A 12,270-nucleotide genomic window follows, 5' to 3' on the forward strand; every position below is an offset into this window, starting at 1 on the left:
GCTCAGTGGTGGACTGCATGGCTGTCTCCTGCTGTCCCGTTCTGTAGGCTGTGGGCTTCTCCATAGCTCCCAACTGTCCCTGATTTTGTGGGACTGTCCCTGATTTAGAGCAATCTGTCCCTCATTCCTCCTCATTTGTCCCTCTTTTTGGTCTGATCCTCATAGTTGTATATAAAATGTACTTTTTATCTTTCAAAATGTGTTCCCCAGTACTAAACCTTTCATCTAATTTCTAAACTGCTGCATTTGTACATTTTAAGAGCCAATATAAAGGAATAGTAGTGGTAAAAAAAAGTCCTTGTGGATTTAATTAACCTTTTTTTTTGGTTAATTTCCCTTTAAGGGGGTGTGGCAGGGGGTGTGTCCTATGCTTACATACATTTGTTAGTAGATGTCCCTCACCATTTTTTGCGATACTGTTTTTTCTTGGGTGCTGTAAACAAAAAAAGACTGACAATTTTGAAAAAAAAACAATATTTTTAACTTTTTTGCTATAATAAATATCCTGGAAAAAAAAATCTTCATCAGTTTAGGCTGATATCATGTATTAAATAGGTGAAAAAAATGAGCTGCGCTAAAAACAAATTAGAAATTAAAAATTAATCAAACACCTAAAACCTAATCAAAACCTATACAAAGTAAGCATAAAAAACAATATTAAATAAACAAAAATGTGATTAGTAAATAGTATATATGAGTACTATCATATCATCATAGAGTGAATAAAGTGTGTACTAGATCTGAAATGAAATTAGTATAAATAATATAGAAAGCACCCACAATAATTAATGTAAATTGGAACAAAAATAATAATGTGTGCTAAATCTAAACGAATAATATTAATAAAAATAATATTCAAAAACCATAAAGAGTTCATATGTGATAAAGGAAAAAATGATATTTTTAGTCCAAAAATTTTATTATTGATTCTTCAAACTTGATATTAAGGTGAAAAAAAATTTATCCACAAATGCGTGTATGTAGAAAATATTCAAAACAATCCTCCACCAGTGAGAAGAGGGGCCGCTTACCAGAGCTTTAGATCCCAGTGTTAGTGAGATCAATAAGGCAACAGCACAGGGGTTTCTGGGTGAACCGTCACAGGCATCCCACCATCTATGTCTCCAATACGAAGGCTCCAATACGAGGGCTCCAATCGAGGAACGAAGGTGTCGTAGATTGCTGACACCACGCTGTCTCTATCTCCAGTACGAAGCCTCCAATCAGGGAACGAGGGTATCGTGGATCATATATAAAAGATCAAAGACACTCGCATAGCGTAAAACCACTTGGTTTAATAAAGTAGAATTTAAAAAAATTTACACTCACATACGTGAAGAAAAAACGATCACATAAAAAACGAGCCGGCCGGACTCGTGTGCCGCCCGCACTTCCTGGTTGGGCGTAGAACGCGGAGACGTCAGAACTCATCCATCTTGGCTCAAATCAGTACCTAGAAGCCAGCTCTTAAGATTGAGACGTAACTGCACAGAACAGGATGTTTTTATACAACAGGCCCGTGTTCTTACTCAGAGGTTCATCGATAAAGGTTATCCATCTGAACCCTTGACATGTCTGATAGATGAGATTAGTCAAGTTGAAAGATCCGATTTACTAAAGGAACGAGAAGGAGGTCGTCAAAATAATTTCCGTTACCCCTTCATCACCAATTATTCCTGCCAACACACTAGGATCAAACATATACTTAAAAAACATTGGCATGTACTTAGGAACGACTCGGTATTGGGAACTATTTTGCCTGACAGACCCCAAGTAGTATATAGAGGCGTAACATCTCTGAGGGACAGGGTGGCCCCTAATGTTTTGGACCCACCCACCAATCGTCCACATTTTTTCTCAAACCTTACTGGGTACTATCAATGCAGGAAGTGCACGGTATGTAGCTTAAATGGCTGTCGGTCTAGGAGAAGTACTACCTTTAGATCTACGGTCACATCTAGGTCTTATACCATAGAACCTTTTATCACTTGCTGCTCAGAGGCAGTGGTCTACATGCTGGAGTGCCCTTGTGGCCTCCAGTATGTAGGGCGGACCAAACGTGCTTTACATGTACGTTTGAACGAACATATTGGGAATATCCGTAGAGGATATACCCAGCATTCGGTCTCCAAACACTACCTGTTGGCACACAACAGAGACCCTACCAACACAATCTTCATGGGAATTGACAAGTTCAATCCCCATTGGAGGGGAACCCATTTGGTAAGAAGCATTTCCAAGCTTGAAATGATGTGGATACACAGATTAAAAAGTTACGTCCCTCATGGTCTTAATATTGAAGTAGACGTAAATGCATTTATTGACAATTCTTGAATAATATATGATTGGTTGGAATGGTTTATATAGCTTGGGCTTCCTGTGGTCGTTGTTGCTTTTTTAACTGTAAACTTGGTGTGAGTTCCATGAGCCCTCAATGAGGTTTTTTGCCTTTATAAATTTTTCTGTATTTGTGGTTTTACTACTTTTATTATTATTATTATTATTATATTATTATTTTATTATTTCATTGGATACCTTCTGATAAATATACTTTTCAATTGGTATTTGAAAGAATTTTTTTTGTAATTCCTTTTTTCCCTCAATGTATTTTTATGATAATTTTGCATTTTTATTTTATAGTTCTTAAAAGATTCTGGAGGGTTATAATTATGGGTTTGCCTCTGCGTAATGGTAGGGCAAATTTTTACCCTTTTCTCCTTATGCAAAATGGTGGACTGGGTGATAGTATGGGCATTCCAGTCCTCTTTCCCTCACCTAACATGGTGGATTGAGAGGACAACATGGAGCTCAGACCGAGGCTGTTTGTTTATGATTTTGTATATAGGCGGTGCGTCAGAACGCCGTCCCGCATCCCGTGAACACGTCCGTTTGAGACGAAACGCGTGTAGGGAGATAGGCGTTCTGACGTCTCCGCGTTCTACGCCCAACCAGGAAGTGCGGGCGGCACACGAGTCCGGCCGGCTCGTTTTTTATGTGATCGTTTTTTCTTTACGTATGTGAGTGTAAATTTTTTTAAATTCTACTTTATTAAACCAAGTGGTTTTACGCTATGCGAGTGTCTTTGATCTTTTATATATGATCCACGATACCCTCGTTCCCTGATTGAAGGCTTCGTACTGGAGATAGAGACAGCGTGGTGTCAGCAATCTACGACACCTTCGTTCCTCGATTGGAGCCCTCGTATTGGAGCCTTCGTATTGGAGACATAGATGGTGGGATGCCTGTGACGGTTCACCCAGAAACCCCTGTGCTGTTGCCTTATTGATCTCACTAACACTGGGATCTAAAGCTCTGGTAAGCGGCCCCTCTTCTCACTGGTGGAGGATTGTTTTGAATATTTTCTACATACACGCATTTGTGGATAAAAATTTTTTCACCTTAATATCAAGTTTGAAGAATCAATAATAAAATTTTTGGACTAAAAATATCATTTTTTCCTTTATCACATATGAACTCTTTATGGTTTTTGAATATTATTTTTATTAATATTATTCGTTTAGATTTAGCACACATTATTATTTTTGTTCCAATTTACATTAATTATTGTGGGTGCTTTCTATATTATTTATACTAATTTCATTTCAGATCTAGTACACACTTTATTCACTCTATGATGATATGATAGTACTCATATATACTATTTACTAATCACATTTTTGTTTATTTAATATTGTTTTTTATGCTTACTTTGTATAGGTTTTGATTAGGTTTTAGGTGTTTGATTAATTTTTAATTTCTAATTTGTTTTTAGCGCAGCTCATTTTTTTCACCTATTTAGTTTGATATCGGAGTATTACGATTAGGGTTGCTGCTTCTAGGTTACTTTCTTTTGTTGTTCGAGTAGCGCGGTTTACCCTTTGTACCGTGTTTGTGATTCTTATACATTTACTGCAGCTACTCTATTCATGGATATTTTTGATTTTCGTGCTTCCAGAGTGGTAAACACAGAAGGGGTTTTCGAACCCTTTGCTGAAGGCGATGGGGATTTGGGTGGTCTCTTTACAAGGCTAAAAAACCTAATAGTATCTGAGATCCACACCCAATGGGACATTGCGTTTCTGGAAACGTATATAAAATTACAGATGGTCCCACGTAGCTTAAGGTGGGAGGTTTGCCCCCAGAAAGGTGAAGTAGATCTGGAGGGATGGTATAAATATTTTAATGAAGCTGGTGTTGCCTTTCTACGGTTCCTGGTGGAGAGGAAAAATTTGAAACTTAACCGTTTAGATATTGAGATCAAAAACTTAAAAGATAAAATATTGCCCTTTAAAAATAATGAGGAATATTTAAATAGATCCAAAGGCCTTCTTAAGCTGCTGGAGAAAGAGGATAGAGAACAAAAATTAAAAAAGAAAAAGAAGTATAACCGAGATATCTTGGACTATCAATCTATGACCGTTTTTGAGTGGCAAAAGAGATTATTGATGGAACAAATTGATGTCTCTGGTCCAGCTATGGATACTACCCCGGTGGCTATGTCCCAGGGTGGGATACCACCCCAGAATACACAAAACCAGACAGCACCATCTGCAAATTCTGTAAATTCTCGTTTCCGCTCCCCTGTTGAGGGAAAGAGAAATTACAGCCAAATGAGAGGTGGCAAACGAGGACCCCCTCAGGGGCATGACAATAGAGGAAGGGGACGAGGTGGGCAACGTCAGAATGCCCCCCCCCTCCCCCACACATATGCCCAAGCCCCCTCTCCTTATTATGGTCAGGCTGCCCCCCCTCCAAATTGGGGACAGGAGAGACCGTTTGTACCTCCCCCTGGATGGATGGGAAGCTTTGCTTCTAAGCAGGGTTACTTTCCATCCCCTACTTATAATCAATTACCCCTCCCTTCTCAATATCCAAAACCTAACCCACCAACAGCTTATAATAACAGCCAAGTGGTACATTATGATGTGGACTACCAATCTCAATATAATATTCCTACACAAAACAGCTTTTTGCCTTTACAGGATTCGGGGTTTCCACCTATGGAGAGTATGACTAACCTAAGGCCCAACAATATGGGTCCCTACAGCGATATTCAGGGAAACTTTGGTAATGGCAACTTGGATATTAACCCAAGCCACAGCAATTGGGGTTTTCCCAGGCCAAACCAAGGCATCAAAAGAGTGGTCGAGCTAAGAGAGGAACTAGAGGGGGGAGGCGTACTCAGCCCAAAAAGACCAAGAACATAACTGGTGCAGGTATCTTTAACCTTAGCTCGGCCACCCTTAGTGATTGCGAACTGAGTGTCCTAGATAAGGGCCTCAAGTTTGCTCCAGCCAAAAACATGAACAAGTTCCAAACATACATGGATATTCATAGGTATGTAAGAAAACTTAATATCCAAAGATATGTAGCTTCAAACCCTACCAATTTCCTTAGAAATACCCCTGGTGACTATTGTCACTCGGGGCTTTCTAATCCATCACTTTTCAACCCACCTGGGCATCTGTGTCCCTCTTTAAAAGTCTTTCGTGATCTGGCCCTCAAAGACCTTGAGGACTTACGTATAAAGAAAGTTAGAAATAAAGAGGTGATTGATGCTGGCATTGAATCCCTCTGCAACAATAAAAATGTGGTCATCCGCCCAGCGGACAAAGGGGGGGGCATAGTCATCCTTAATAAGGATGACTATATAGGCGAGATGAATCGGATTTTGGGAGATAGGGCTACTTACATCTCCCTACCCTCTAATCCAAATGTACAATACAAAAGAACTTTGGAGTCCCTTGTTACTGAGGGATTCGATCAGGGAATCTTAAATAAGAAAGAAAAGGCCTTTCTTGTCCCAAAAACTCCTAGAATCCCTATAATTTACTACCTACCTAAGGTCCATAAGAGTCTAACTTGCCCCCCGGGACGACCCATCATTAGTGGGATTGACTCTATCACTTCCCGGGTGGGCAGGTATATAGATTTCTTCCTACAACCTCTAGTGCGTCGAATGCCATCATTTATTAAAGACACAAGGCATATAATTAACCTTCTCGAGGGATATCATCCCAAACAAGGGACTCTGCTGGTGACTGCAGATGTTGCGTCACTTTATACAAGCATACCCCAAGATATGGGCCTAGAGGCCGTCTCGGATTCCCTAGAGAGGTTTTCTGATCTCCCCTCAGAACAAATAATCTTCATTATGAAGCTTTTAGACTATGCGGCTACGCATAACTTTTTTTGGTTTGGAGGGGATTTTTTTCGCCAGATCAAAGGGGTCGCAATGGGGGCAAAATATGCCCCTAGTCTGGCAAATTTGTTTATGGCGAAATGGGAGGAGGATGTCGTCTATGCCCGTGTCAGGCCGCAGCTGACCTTTTGGGCCAGGTATATAGACGACATCCTCCTCCTATGGGACGGGAGTGAATCGGATCTCTCCCTGTTTATGAGTGAGCTTAACGCCAACACCAGGGGTATACACCTCACTTATGAAGCCAGTCTTACCAAAATAAATTTTTTAGACCTTACTATTACTATTAAAGAAGAACGTTTTATTACATCAACTTTCTTTAAAACCACCGATAGGAACTCCTTTATACCTACTACTAGTTGCCATCATCCATCTTGGCTCAAATCAGTACCTAGAAGCCAGCTCTTAAGATTGAGACGTAACTGCACAGAACAGGATGTTTTTATACAACAGGCCCGTGTTCTTACTCAGAGGTTCATCGATAAAGGTTATCCATCTGAACCCTTGACATGTCTGATAGATGAGATTAGTCAAGTTGAAAGATCCGATTTACTAAAGGAACGAGAAGGAGGTCGTCAAAATAATTTCCGTTACCCCTTCATCACCAATTATTCCTGCCAACACACTAGGATCAAACATATACTTAAAAAACATTGGCATGTACTTAGGAACGACTCGGTATTGGGAACTATTTTGCCTGACAGACCCCAAGTAGTATATAGAGGCGTAACATCTCTGAGGGACAGGGTGGCCCCTAATGTTTTGGACCCACCCACCAATCGTCCACATTTTTTCTCAAACCTTACTGGGTACTATCAATGCAGGAAGTGCACGGTATGTAGCTTAAATGGCTGTCGGTCTAGGAGAAGTACTACCTTTAGATCTACGGTCACATCTAGGTCTTATACCATAGAACCTTTTATCACTTGCTGCTCAGAGGCAGTGGTCTACATGCTGGAGTGCCCTTGTGGCCTCCAGTATGTAGGGCGGACCAAACGTGCTTTACATGTACGTTTGAACGAACATATTGGGAATATCCGTAGAGGATATACCCAGCATTCGGTCTCCAAACACTACCTGTTGGCACACAACAGAGACCCTACCAACACAATCTTCATGGGAATTGACAAGTTCAATCCCCATTGGAGGGGAACCCATTTGGTAAGAAGCATTTCCAAGCTTGAAATGATGTGGATACACAGATTAAAAAGTTACGTCCCTCATGGTCTTAATATTGAAGTAGACGTAAATGCATTTATTGACAATTCTTGAATAATATATGATTGGTTGGAATGGTTTATATAGCTTGGGCTTCCTGTGGTCGTTGTTGCTTTTTTAACTGTAAACTTGGTGTGAGTTCCATGAGCCCTCAATGAGGTTTTTTGCCTTTATTAATTTTTCTGTATTTGTGGTTTTACTACTTTTATTATTATTATTATTATTATATTATTATTTTATTATTTCATTGGATACCTTCTGATAAATATACTTTTCAATTGGTATTTGAAAGAAATTTTTTTGTAATTCCTTTTTTCCCTCAATGTATTTTTATGATAATTTTGCATTTTTATTTTATAGTTCTTAAAAGATTCTGGAGGGTTATAATTATGGGTTTGCCTCTGCGTAATGGTAGGGCAAATTTTTACCCTTTTCTCCTTATGCAAAATGGTGGACTGGGTGATAGTATGGGCATTCCAGTCCTCTTTCCCTCACCTAACATGGTGGATTGAGAGGACAACATGGAGCTCAGACCGAGGCTGTTTGTTTATGATTTTGTATATAGGCGGTGCGTCAGAACGCCGTCCCGCATCCCGTGAACACGTCCGTTTGAGACGAAACGCGCGTAGGGAGATAGGCGTTCTGACGTCTCCGCGTTCTACGCCCAACCAGGAAGTGCGGGCGGCACACGAGTCCGGCCGGCTCGTTTTTTATGTGATCGTTTTTTCTTTACGTATGTGAGTGTAAATTTTTTTAAATTCTACTTTATTAAACCAAGTGGTTTTACGCTATGCGAGTGTCTTTGATCTTTTATATATGATCCACGATACCCTCGTTCCCTGATTGGAGGCTTCGTACTGGAGATAGAGACAGCGTGGTGTCAGCAATCTACGACACCTTCGTTCCTCGATTGGAGCCCTCGTATTGGAGCCTTCGTATTGGAGACATAGATGGTGGGATGCCTGTGACGGTTCACCCAGAAACCCCTGTGCTGTTGCCTTATTGATCTCACTAACACTGGGATCTAAAGCTCTGGTAAGCGGCCCCTCTTCTCACTGGTGGAGGATTGTTTTGAATATTTTCTACATACACGCATTTGTGGATAAAATTTTTTTCACCTTAATATCAAGTTTGAAGAATCAATAATAAAATTTTTGGACTAAAAATATCATTTTTTCCTTTATCACATATGAACTCTTTATGGTTTTTGAATATTATTTTTATTAATATTATTCGTTTAGATTTAGCACACATTATTATTTTTGTTCCAATTTACATTAATTATTGTGGGTGCTTTCTATATTATTTATACTAATTTCATTTCAGATCTAGTACACACTTTATTCACTCTATGATGATATGATAGTACTCATATATACTATTTACTAATCACATTTTTGTTTATTTAATATTGTTTTTTATGCTTACTTTGTATAGGTTTTGATTAGGTTTTAGGTGTTTGATTAATTTTTAATTTCTAATTTGTTTTTAGCGCAGCTCATTTTTTTCACCTATTTAGTTTGATATCGGAGTATTACGATTAGGGTTGCTGCTTCTAGGTTACTTTCTTTTGTTGTTCGAGTAGCGCGGTTTACCCTTTGTACCGTGTTTGTGATATCATGTATTCTTCTACATATTTTTGTTAAAAAAAAAAATCCAATAAGCATATATTGATTGGTTTGTGCAAATGTTATAGTGTCTACAACATAGGGGATAGATTTATGGCATTTTTATTTTATTTTTAATTTTTTTACTAGTAATGGTGGTGGTCTGCGATTTTAAGGGGGACTGCGAGATTTCGTCGGATCTGACACTTTTGACACTTTTTTGGGACCATTGACATTTATACAGTGATCAGAGCTAAAAATAGCCACTGATTACTGTATAAATGTCACTGGCAGGGAAGGGATTAACACTAGGGGGCGATCAAGGGGTTAAGTGCTCCCTGGGAGATGTTTCTAACTGAGGGGGGAGTGTTGCGACTGGGGGAGGAGAGAGATCGCTGTTCCAAATCACTAGGAACAGCAGATCTGTTTCTCTTCCCCTGACAGAACGGGGATCTGTCTGTTTACATTGAGTTCTGTCTCTCTCAGGAGCGATCGCGGGTGGCCGGTGGACACCGCGGGTGGCCGGTGGACACACGCATTGGCTCCGGCGTCATGGTGCAGGTGCACACATGCATCCCCCTAGAGTTCTTAAATCGGCAGATTCCCCATCGCAAACCCCCATAACAGATCCCCCCATCACAGACTCCTTTCCATCACAGATACCCCCATCAAAGACTCCTTTACATCACAGATCCCCCCCCCATCACAGATCCCCCCATCACAGACTCCTCTCCATCACAGATCCTCTCATTGCAGACTCCTCTCCATCACAGACTCCTCTCCATCACAGACTCCTCTGCATCACAGAGCCCTCCATCACAGACCCCCCCCCCCCATACCATATTCCCCCCCATCACAAACTCCCCCATCACAAAGTCCACCATCACAGATCCCCCATAACAGATCCTCCCATCACAGAGCCCCCTATCACAGACTCCCCATCACAGAGCCCCCCATAACCGATCCCCTCCCATCACAAAGCCCTCATCACAAACTCCTCTCCATAACAGAGCCCTCCCATAACAGATCCCCCATCAAAAAGCCACCATAAAAGATCCCTCCATCACAGATCCCCCATCACAAAGCCACCATTACAGATTCCCCCAACACAAAGCCCCCCATAACAGATCCCTTTTATCATCAAGCCCCCCATAATAGATCCCCCATCACAAACTCCCTCATCACAGATCCCCCCATCACAGAGCCCCCATAACAGATCAAAAAACACAAAGCCCCCATAACAGAGCACTCCAACAGTATTACACTGCCCCTTCTATAATATCAAAGCACTCCCCCTCCCCTCTGCTATCTTAATCACACAAGACGTGAAGCATGACCATTCAACGGGCGGGGCTTTTCAAGTTCAGCAGGTGATTGATTCCTGGGACCACCCCGCTACCTAGTAACTAATCACCCGCTTCTTAGCTCAAAAGGTCTCACCCTTTGTCCAGGCCTGTCATGTTTCTCATCTTGTGTGATTAAGGTTGCAGAGGGGAGGGGGAGTGCTGTGATGTTAAAGGGGCAGTCTGCGGGCCGGGTAAATCACCCTGGTGGGCCGCATCCAGCCCGCGGACCGTAGTTTGGGGACCCCTGTGCTAAGGTATATGGAACCTCTCACCTCCTATAACCATTCTGTAATAAATTTTTAAAAAGACAAAAGTGACTGGCACCCGATCTGCTTACTTGGTCTGCCCATTTTAGCTATGGGCTCTAGGGTCAAATGCTAGCCCGTCCCTGGCCTCTGGGGGTGCTATCCTGCCTTTGGGGTGTCATAGGGGTGGTGTATGTGTGTTTGTTTTTTTCAAATCCCACACTTCTCCTTTAACCACTTCAGCCCCAGAAGGATTTACCCCCTCCCTGACCAGGCCATTTTTTTGTGATATAGAACTTCGTTGCTTTAACTGACGATTGTGTGGTCGTGCGACGCTGTACCCAAACAAAATTGATGTCCTTTTTTCTCACAAATAGAGCTTTCTTTTGGTGGTATTTGATCCACTCTGTGTTTTTTTTTTTTTGCATTATAAACAAATACAGATTTTGAAAAAAACAATATTGTTTACTTTTTGCTATAATAAATATCCCCCCCCAAAAAAAATGTCTTCAGCTTAGGCCGCGAACAGATCGGACACTTTTGATGCTATTTTGGGACCAGTGACATTTATACAGTGATCAAAGCTAAAAATAGCCACTGATTACTGTATAAATGGCACTGGCAGTGAAGGGGTTAACACTAGGGGACGATCGAGGGGTTAAGTGTTCCCTGGGAAGGTGTTTCTAAAGCCCCATACACACTATCAGATATTTTGCTGATTTTTTCCTTCAGATTTACCAAAACCATATAATATGAGGTCAAACCTTAGGAGTTTCAATTTGTATGCAATCAGGCACTACATGGCTTTGGTAAATCTGAAGGAAAAAATCAGCAGAAAATCTGATAGTGTGTATGGGGCTTTAATGTGGGGAGATGGGACTGACTGGGCGTACAGAGAGATCGCTGTTCCTGATCACTAGGAACAGACGATCTCTCTCTCCACCCCTGTCAGAACAGGGATATGTTTGTTTACATTGACAGATCCTCATTCTGGTTCTCTGAGGAGCAATTGCGGGTTCGCCGGTGGACATGCGCATCGGCTCTGGCGTTGTGCCGCACGCGTGCGCCCCTTATAGATCTTAAAGCGTCTGACATACAACTACGCCAATTCGCGCAGCCGTGCGTACTGTATAATGACGGCGGCTGGTCGGCAAGCAGTTAAGCAATGGCAGTGTATGCATAGCTCCCAACTGTCCCTAATTTCAAGGGACTGTCCCTGATTTGGAGCAATGTCCCTCTGTGACTCTTTCCTCCTCATTTGTCCCTCATTTTGGTCTGATCTATATAGTTGTATATAAAATGCACTTTTTATCTTTCAAAAAGTGTTTCCCAGTGCTAAACCTTTTATCTAAATTCTAAATTGCTGCATTTGTACATTTTAAAAGCCAATATAAAGGAATAGTAGTGGTAAAAGAAAACCCCCTGTGGATTTAATTAACCTTTTTTTGGTTACATAGTAGGTGAGGTTGAAAACAGACACAAATCTAACCTATAAATTTCACCTTTAAGGGGGTGTGGCAGGGGGCGTGTCCTATGTCTACATACATTTGCCAGTAGGTATCCCTCATTCCCATCTCAAAATGTTGGGAGGTACGGTGTATGGATTATTTTTGGAGAATAATGCCACGTACACACGACCAGACTTTCCGGCC

This window comes from Lithobates pipiens, unplaced genomic scaffold, assembly GCF_037356315.1.
Source record: "Lithobates pipiens isolate NorthernLeopardFrog02 unplaced genomic scaffold, aLitPip1_a1.2 Scaffold_13, whole genome shotgun sequence".
Taxonomy (NCBI): domain Eukaryota; kingdom Metazoa; phylum Chordata; class Amphibia; order Anura; family Ranidae; genus Lithobates; species Lithobates pipiens.